The sequence below is a fragment of the Rhinoderma darwinii genome, unplaced genomic scaffold, assembly GCF_050947455.1.
Source record: "Rhinoderma darwinii isolate aRhiDar2 unplaced genomic scaffold, aRhiDar2.hap1 Scaffold_576, whole genome shotgun sequence".
Classification (NCBI taxonomy): Eukaryota; Metazoa; Chordata; class Amphibia; order Anura; family Rhinodermatidae; genus Rhinoderma; species Rhinoderma darwinii.
In genome coordinates, this window is record NW_027464129.1 from 148,006 (window position 1) to 157,032 (window position 9,027).

General features: G+C 46.7%; 5 non-coding genes and 1 pseudogene across 5 annotated transcripts; all 6 read left to right on the top strand.

Moving 5' to 3' along the window:
* The first annotated feature begins 645 nt into the window (after positions 1-645).
* Positions 646-756, top strand: LOC142724231 (U2 spliceosomal RNA; annotated as a pseudogene).
* Positions 757-2,133: 1,377 nt separating this feature from the next.
* Positions 2,134-2,318, top strand: LOC142724216 (U2 spliceosomal RNA). The gene has a single exon (XR_012876047.1). It is a non-coding gene; the product is annotated as a U2 spliceosomal RNA (small nuclear RNA).
* Positions 2,319-3,612: 1,294 nt separating this feature from the next.
* On the top strand, positions 3,613-3,803 carry LOC142724198 (U2 spliceosomal RNA). The gene has a single exon (XR_012876033.1). It is a non-coding gene; the product is annotated as a U2 spliceosomal RNA (small nuclear RNA).
* Positions 3,804-5,097: 1,294 nt separating this feature from the next.
* On the top strand, positions 5,098-5,288 carry LOC142724199 (U2 spliceosomal RNA). Its single transcript, XR_012876034.1, has one exon. It is a non-coding gene; the product is annotated as a U2 spliceosomal RNA (small nuclear RNA).
* Positions 5,289-6,582: 1,294 nt separating this feature from the next.
* Positions 6,583-6,773, top strand: LOC142724201 (U2 spliceosomal RNA). The gene has a single exon (XR_012876036.1). It is a non-coding gene; the product is annotated as a U2 spliceosomal RNA (small nuclear RNA).
* Positions 6,774-8,071: 1,298 nt separating this feature from the next.
* LOC142724202 (U2 spliceosomal RNA) lies at positions 8,072-8,262 on the top strand. Its single transcript, XR_012876037.1, has one exon. It is a non-coding gene; the product is annotated as a U2 spliceosomal RNA (small nuclear RNA).
* The last annotated feature ends 765 nt before the right edge of the window (positions 8,263-9,027 follow it).

Here is a 9,027-nt window from a genome sequence, read left to right on the forward strand (position 1 = left end):
GATGCCTATTTTCCATTTTGCAGTCCCTTGTCTCCCTCTTGTGGCCTCCTGGAGGCAAATAAATGTGCAAAAAAAAGACAGCCTGGCGGCCGGCTGTTGCAGTGTTGCCCTCTCAGGCAACACTGAGTGACTGACTGAGCCTCACAGTCTTATATAAAGTTCAGACGGAACTTTGCACGTGTCATAGTGGAGCCCTCAGGATTCCAGAGCCAGCTTTCTGACATCATAATGGGGCCTGCCTCAGAGATAAAAGCCTGGGCCCAGGCAGTGTTGTTCAGTGCTGCTCAGCAGGCAGCACAGGACTGGATTAAAGCTGATACAAGGTGTGAAGGAACAAGGGGTGGCTGTGGGCATGCACTTGCTGCCGCTGCCAGTGTTTATCTGCATGGCAGGAGGGCATTTGGGCGTTGCCAGGAAGGCGTTTTTATGTAGATTCCTCCTCTTTCAGCACTGCATTGTGGTGCAAGCAAAAGAAGCAAATCCTGTCTGGCTTCCTCTCCGGCCTTTATTCACCTCCCGCTTAGTAGCTGTAAATGTGTGTGAGCCTGCAGGGCCCCATGGAATTGCCTAGGAGTAGGCTGAATCGCTGCAAGGGGTGAACAGCAGTATGGGACAGGCTCGGGCAAGGCAAGGGCCGCTCGGGTTATCGCTTCTCGGCCTTTTGGCTAAGATCAAGTGTAGTACTTTAGGGTATTGCCTTGTTTCTTGGTCAGGAGGTGCCCTGGTACCCTTTTCCTTGGCCTGGGGGGATCGTTTCTCTTAGGAGAGACTTCACCCCTCTGCTGCTATTGGGGAGGAGGATTAGTCCAGGGCAACGGGGAGCGATCACTTGCCTGGCATCTAGGTGCTGAAGGTACTATCTTTGGATTTCTTTGGATATCGTTGGCTTTTGTTGCGGCAGGATGGAGGAAGTCCCTGACTACATGCGTACTCGGAATGCTGTTCGTTTTACGATGGAGGAATCTGGAGGACAAAGCAGAGACTTGGAATTCCTAACGAAGGTACTCTTGCTTGATCTTTTCCAGTTGGAGAGACAATGGATATTGTCTGTAATGGACTATCCAAGAAGAGGATGTTTCGATGTCACTTTTTGTACAGAGGACATTTATCTGGATTTTCTGGACACTTTAAAGAAGAAGAAGCAGGATCCAAGACTGGTTGGTGTGATTGTAACACCGCACTTTGCTCCTAGCAAAAAGTTGGTCATTGTTAAAATGTTTTCCCCCTATGTGTGTAAAGACGATATTATATGCTTTCTCACTAAGTTCTGTGAGGAGGTGGTGGAGAAGGGTAAGGTCTTTAATCCCTTTGGATTCTGGACAGGTAAATGGAAATTCCTGTGTAAATTTAAGGCAGTTGGAGAGGCTGGAAACTTATTGCTTCCTCCAGCACGCTTTAAAATTGGCAGTGCAAGTGGGAATCTCTACTTTTTTGGAATGGGGATTTTTTGCCACAATTGTAAAGAGTATGGGCATGAGAAGGAGAATTGTGGAAAAATAATTTGTACCAAATGTTTTAAGGAAGGTCATAAGTATAATGATTGTGAGAAGGGCAAAGTGTGTAACATGTGTAGAGAAGAAGGGCATGTGTTTAAAAATTGTCCAAAAAAAAGTAAAAGTGAAGCAAAGGAGGAGAGTAAGAAGACCGTTAAAAGAAAGGAAGAGAAAGTTACCCCACAAAAAGAGGATAAACCACAGAAAAAGGGAGGAGCGGGGAAAAGTGTTGAGGTTAAAAAAAGTGATGAAACAAAAAGGAGGAAAATTGTGGAACAAAATGTAGTTTCAGATGAAGATAGAGCAGAAAGAGATAAACTAGTGAAAGACGTGGAGGGATTAAGAGATAAAATTAATTTTGAGAAGGTTCGGAGGCGGGTACGAACCTGTTTAAGAGGGAATATACCAGATTTTCTGGAGAGATATAAAGTACCAACCTGGTTGGCATGTATTGTAAATTTGGAATGGGACGGTCAAGATCTTCGAGAACATCTTGTGGATATGCTTGGTGTAATCGCTGTAAGAAACGGTTTGTTTTATTAATTTTACTTTAAAAAAAAAAAAAAAAAGAGAGAGAAATAAAAATTATATTTGGTTTTTTCATAATGATGATCAAGTCTTTAAATTTGAAGTTTAAAATTTAACTCGAGACGGATCTGAGTGGAAACCTTATCTGTTCTTATCAGTTTAATATCTGATACGTCCCCTATCTGGGGACCATATATTAAATGGATTTTTAGAACAGGGAGATGGAAATAGAGCTTGCTCTGTCCACTCCACGCATTGACCTGGTATTGCAGTATTTCCAGGACCGGTGCACCCTTCCCTTATGTGTTGACTAAAATCAGATTCCAAAAGTGTTTTTTCTCTTTGCCATTGTTTCTGTCTTTCTGAAGGGATCTCCCCTTTTAATCCCATTATTTCAACACCTGTTGGACAATGCATTTGTACAGTCATGTGTGATAATGAGCTCATTTATTAAATGCAATTAATGAATACATTGCCACCTCTTGTTGTGTGTGTGTGTGTGTGTGTGTGTGTGTCTTCTGTGTTTCTGTGTTTCCGGCATTTCACATTGGAACAGCTCATTCACCTTCCTTGTCTTCTCTCCGCCCTCCCTCCCTCCCTCCCTCCTAGGTAAGTTAAAGAGCTGCACCTGAGCCAGCCACTGATTGATGCAGCACCACAGTCAAATAGTGGAGTGGAGTGGAGTAGGGGAACAGCAAACAGCCATTAAAGCAGCCAGCCGCCTACCCGCCACAATGGACCTACCTGTGTACACTAGGTGGATGTGATGGAATGTACTGTCGTCCCTACATTTCAAGAAGAAGTAAGAATTGCAGTTGCAACAAACCCTTGCTTGCCTACAAAGAGAGCAGCAATTTGGATTTGTTACTATGTTACCTGGAAGAATAACAAACTGTGCAAGGATGGAGGTTGTAGGAGCAAAGAGAAGTTGTCTGTAAAGTTGGTGGATGCCTATTTTCCATTTTGCAGTCCCTTGTCTCCCTCTTGTGGCCTCCTGGAGGCAAATAAATGTGCAAAAAAAAGACAGCCTGGCGGCCGGCTGTTGCAGTGTTGCCCTCTCAGGCAACACTGAGTGACTGACTGAGCCTCACAGTCTTATATAAAGTTCAGACGGAACTTTGCACGTGTCATAGTGGAGCCCTCAGGATTCCAGAGCCAGCTTTCTGACATCATAATGGGGCCTGCCTCAGAGATAAAAGCCTGGGCCCAGGCAGTGTTGTTCAGTGCTGCTCAGCAGGCAGCACAGGACTGGATTAAAGCTGATACAAGGTGTGAAGGAACAAGGGGTGGCTGTGGGCATGCACTTGCTGCCGCTGCCAGTGTTTATCTGCATGGCAGGAGGGCATTTGGGCGTTGCCAGGAAGGCGTTTTTATGTAGATTCCTCCTCTTTCAGCACTGCATTGTGGTGCAAGCAAAAGAAGCAAATCCTGTCTGGCTTCCTCTCCGGCCTTTATTCACCTCCCGCTTAGTAGCTGTAAATGTGTGTGAGCCTGCAGGGCCCCATGGAATTGCCTAGGAGTAGGCTGAATCGCTGCAAGGGGTGAACAGCAGTATGGGACAGGCTCGGGCAAGGCAAGGGCCGCTCGGGTTATCGCTTCTCGGCCTTTTGGCTAAGATCAAGTGTAGTATCTGTTCTTATCAGTTTAATATCTGATACGTCCCCTATCTGGGGACCATATATTAAATGGATTTTTAGAACAGGGAGATGGAAATAGAGCTTGCTCTGTCCACTCCACGCATTGACCTGGTATTGCAGTATTTCCAGGACCGGTGCACCCTTCCCTTATGTGTTGACTAAAATCAGATTCCAAAAGTGTTTTTTCTCTTTGCCATTGTTTCTGTCTTTCTGAAGGGATCTCCCCTTTTAATCCCATTATTTCAACACCTGTTGGACAATGCATTTGTACAGTCATGTGTGATAATGAGCTCATTTATTAAATGCAATTAATGAATACATTGCCACCTCTTGTTGTGTGTGTGTGTGTGTGTGTGTGTGTGTCTTCTGTGTTTCTGTGTTTCCGGCATTTCACATTGGAACAGCTCATTCACCTTCCTTGTCTTCTCTCCGCCCTCCCTCCCTCCCTCCCTCCTAGGTAAGTTAAAGAGCTGCACCTGAGCCAGCCACTGATTGATGCAGCACCACAGTCAAATAGTGGAGTGGAGTGGAGTAGGGGAACAGCAAACAGCCATTAAAGCAGCCAGCCGCCTACCCGCCACAATGGACCTACCTGTGTACACTAGGTGGATGTGATGGAATGTACTGTCGTCCCTACATTTCAAGAAGAAGTAAGAATTGCAGTTGCAACAAACCCTTGCTTGCCTACAAAGAGAGCAGCAATTTGGATTTGTTACTATGTTACCTGGAAGAATAACAAACTGTGCAAGGATGGAGGTTGTAGGAGCAAAGAGAAGTTGTCTGTAAAGTTGGTGGATGCCTATTTTCCATTTTGCAGTCCCTTGTCTCCCTCTTGTGGCCTCCTGGAGGCAAATAAATGTGCAAAAAAAAGACAGCCTGGCGGCCGGCTGTTGCAGTGTTGCCCTCTCAGGCAACACTGAGTGACTGACTGAGCCTCACAGTCTTATATAAAGTTCAGACGGAACTTTGCACGTGTCATAGTGGAGCCCTCAGGATTCCAGAGCCAGCTTTCTGACATCATAATGGGGCCTGCCTCAGAGATAAAAGCCTGGGCCCAGGCAGTGTTGTTCAGTGCTGCTCAGCAGGCAGCACAGGACTGGATTAAAGCTGATACAAGGTGTGAAGGAACAAGGGGTGGCTGTGGGCATGCACTTGCTGCCGCTGCCAGTGTTTATCTGCATGGCAGGAGGGCATTTGGGCGTTGCCAGGAAGGCGTTTTTATGTAGATTCCTCCTCTTTCAGCACTGCATTGTGGTGCAAGCAAAAGAAGCAAATCCTGTCTGGCTTCCTCTCCGGCCTTTATTCACCTCCCGCTTAGTAGCTGTAAATGTGTGTGAGCCTGCAGGGCCCCATGGAATTGCCTAGGAGTAGGCTGAATCGCTGCAAGGGGTGAACAGCAGTATGGGACAGGCTCGGGCAAGGCAAGGGCCGCTCGGGTTATCGCTTCTCGGCCTTTTGGCTAAGATCAAGTGTAGTATCTGTTCTTATCAGTTTAATATCTGATACGTCCCCTATCTGGGGACCATATATTAAATGGATTTTTAGAACAGGGAGATGGAAATAGAGCTTGCTCTGTCCACTCCACGCATTGACCTGGTATTGCAGTATTTCCAGGACCGGTGCACCCTTCCCTTATGTGTTGACTAAAATCAGATTCCAAAAGTGTTTTTTCTCTTTGCCATTGTTTCTGTCTTTCTGAAGGGATCTCCCCTTTTAATCCCATTATTTCAACACCTGTTGGACAATGCATTTGTACAGTCATGTGTGATAATGAGCTCATTTATTAAATGCAATTAATGAATACATTGCCACCTCTTGTTGTGTGTGTGTGTGTGTGTGTGTGTGTGTCTTCTGTGTTTCTGTGTTTCCGGCATTTCACATTGGAACAGCTCATTCACCTTCCTTGTCTTCTCTCCGCCCTCCCTCCCTCCCTCCCTCCTAGGTAAGTTAAAGAGCTGCACCTGAGCCAGCCACTGATTGATGCAGCACCACAGTCAAATAGTGGAGTGGAGTGGAGTAGGGGAACAGCAAACAGCCATTAAAGCAGCCAGCCGCCTACCCGCCACAATGGACCTACCTGTGTACACTAGGTGGATGTGATGGAATGTACTGTCGTCCCTACATTTCAAGAAGAAGTAAGAATTGCAGTTGCAACAAACCCTTGCTTGCCTACAAAGAGAGCAGCAATTTGGATTTGTTACTATGTTACCTGGAAGAATAACAAACTGTGCAAGGATGGAGGTTGTAGGAGCAAAGAGAAGTTGTCTGTAAAGTTGGTGGATGCCTATTTTCCATTTTGCAGTCCCTTGTCTCCCTCTTGTGGCCTCCTGGAGGCAAATAAATGTGCAAAAAAAAGACAGCCTGGCGGCCGGCTGTTGCAGTGTTGCCCTCTCAGGCAACACTGAGTGACTGACTGAGCCTCACAGTCTTATATAAAGTTCAGACGGAACTTTGCACGTGTCATAGTGGAGCCCTCAGGATTCCAGAGCCAGCTTTCTGACATCATAATGGGGCCTGCCTCAGAGATAAAAGCCTGGGCCCAGGCAGTGTTGTTCAGTGCTGCTCAGCAGGCAGCACAGGACTGGATTAAAGCTGATACAAGGTGTGAAGGAACAAGGGGTGGCTGTGGGCATGCACTTGCTGCCGCTGCCAGTGTTTATCTGCATGGCAGGAGGGCATTTGGGCGTTGCCAGGAAGGCGTTTTTATGTAGATTCCTCCTCTTTCAGCACTGCATTGTGGTGCAAGCAAAAGAAGCAAATCCTGTCTGGCTTCCTCTCCGGCCTTTATTCACCTCCCGCTTAGTAGCTGTAAATGTGTGTGAGCCTGCAGGGCCCCATGGAATTGCCTAGGAGTAGGCTGAATCGCTGCAAGGGGTGAACAGCAGTATGGGACAGGCTCGGGCAAGGCAAGGGCCGCTCGGGTTATCGCTTCTCGGCCTTTTGGCTAAGATCAAGTGTAGTATCTGTTCTTATCAGTTTAATATCTGATACGTCCCCTATCTGGGGACCATATATTAAATGGATTTTTAGAACAGGGAGATGGAAATAGAGCTTGCTCTGTCCACTCCACGCATTGACCTGGTATTGCAGTATTTCCAGGACCGGTGCACCCTTCCCTTATGTGTTGACTAAAATCAGATTCCAAAAGTGTTTTTTCTCTTTGCCATTGTTTCTGTCTTTCTGAAGGGATCTCCCCTTTTAATCCCATTATTTCAACACCTGTTGGACAATGCATTTGTACAGTCATGTGTGATAATGAGCTCATTTATTAAATGCAATTAATGAATACATTGCCACCTCTTGTTGTGTGTGTGTGTGTGTGTGTGTGTGTGTCTTCTGTGTTTCTGTGTTTCCGGCATTTCACATTGGAACAGCTCATTCACCTTCCTTGTCTTCTCTCCGCCCTCCCTCCCTCCCTCCCTCCCTCCTAGGTAAGTTAAAGAGCTGCACCTGAGCCAGCCACTGATTGATGCAGCACCACAGTCAAATAGTGGAGTGGAGTGGAGTAGGGGAACAGCAAACAGCCATTAAAGCAGCCAGCCGCCTACCCGCCACAATGGACCTACCTGTGTACACTAGGTGGATGTGATGGAATGTACTGTCGTCCCTACATTTCAAGAAGAAGTAAGAATTGCAGTTGCAACAAACCCTTGCTTGCCTACAAAGAGAGCAGCAATTTGGATTTGTTACTATGTTACCTGGAAGAATAACAAACTGTGCAAGGATGGAGGTTGTAGGAGCAAAGAGAAGTTGTCTGTAAAGTTGGTGGATGCCTATTTTCCATTTTGCAGTCCCTTGTCTCCCTCTTGTGGCCTCCTGGAGGCAAATAAATGTGCAAAAAAAAGACAGCCTGGCGGCCGGCTGTTGCAGTGTTGCCCTCTCAGGCAACACTGAGTGACTGACTGAGCCTCACAGTCTTATATAAAGTTCAGACGGAACTTTGCACGTGTCATAGTGGAGCCCTCAGGATTCCAGAGCCAGCTTTCTGACATCATAATGGGGCCTGCCTCAGAGATAAAAGCCTGGGCCCAGGCAGTGTTGTTCAGTGCTGCTCAGCAGGCAGCACAGGACTGGATTAAAGCTGATACAAGGTGTGAAGGAACAAGGGGTGGCTGTGGGCATGCACTTGCTGCCGCTGCCAGTGTTTATCTGCATGGCAGGAGGGCATTTGGGCGTTGCCAGGAAGGCGTTTTTATGTAGATTCCTCCTCTTTCAGCACTGCATTGTGGTGCAAGCAAAAGAAGCAAATCCTGTCTGGCTTCCTCTCCGGCCTTTATTCACCTCCCGCTTAGTAGCTGTAAATGTGTGTGAGCCTGCAGGGCCCCATGGAATTGCCTAGGAGTAGGCTGAATCGCTGCAAGGGGTGAACAGCAGTATGGGACAGGCTCGGGCAAGGCAAGGGCCGCTCGGGTTATCGCTTCTCGGCCTTTTGGCTAAGATCAAGTGTAGTATCTGTTCTTATCAGTTTAATATCTGATACGTCCCCTATCTGGGGACCATATATTAAATGGATTTTTAGAACAGGGAGATGGAAATAGAGCTTGCTCTGTCCACTCCACGCATTGACCTGGTATTGCAGTATTTCCAGGACCGGTGCACCCTTCCCTTATGTGTTGACTAAAATCAGATTCCAAAAGTGTTTTTTCTCTTTGCCATTGTTTCTGTCTTTCTGAAGGGATCTCCCCTTTTAATCCCATTATTTCAACACCTGTTGGACAATGCATTTGTACAGTCATGTGTGATAATGAGCTCATTTATTAAATGCAATTAATGAATACATTGCCACCTCTTGTTGTGTGTGTGTGTGTGTGTGTGTGTGTGTCTTCTGTGTTTCTGTGTTTCCGGCATTTCACATTGGAACAGCTCATTCACCTTCCTTGTCTTCTCTCCGCCCTCCCTCCCTCCCTCCCTCCCTCCTAGGTAAGTTAAAGAGCTGCACCTGAGCCAGCCACTGATTGATGCAGCACCACAGTCAAATAGTGGAGTGGAGTGGAGTAGGGGAACAGCAAACAGCCATTAAAGCAGCCAGCCGCCTACCCGCCACAATGGACCTACCTGTGTACACTAGGTGGATGTGATGGAATGTACTGTCGTCCCTACATTTCAAGAAGAAGTAAGAATTGCAGTTGCAACAAACCCTTGCTTGCCTACAAAGAGAGCAGCAATTTGGATTTGTTACTATGTTACCTGGAAGAATAACAAACTGTGCAAGGATGGAGGTTGTAGGAGCAAAGAGAAGTTGTCTGTAAAGTTGGTGGATGCCTATTTTCCATTTTGCAGTCCCTTGTCTCCCTCTTGTGGCCTCCTGGAGGCAAATAAATGTGCAAAAAAAAGACAGCCTGGCGGCCGGCTGTTGCAGTGTTGCCCTC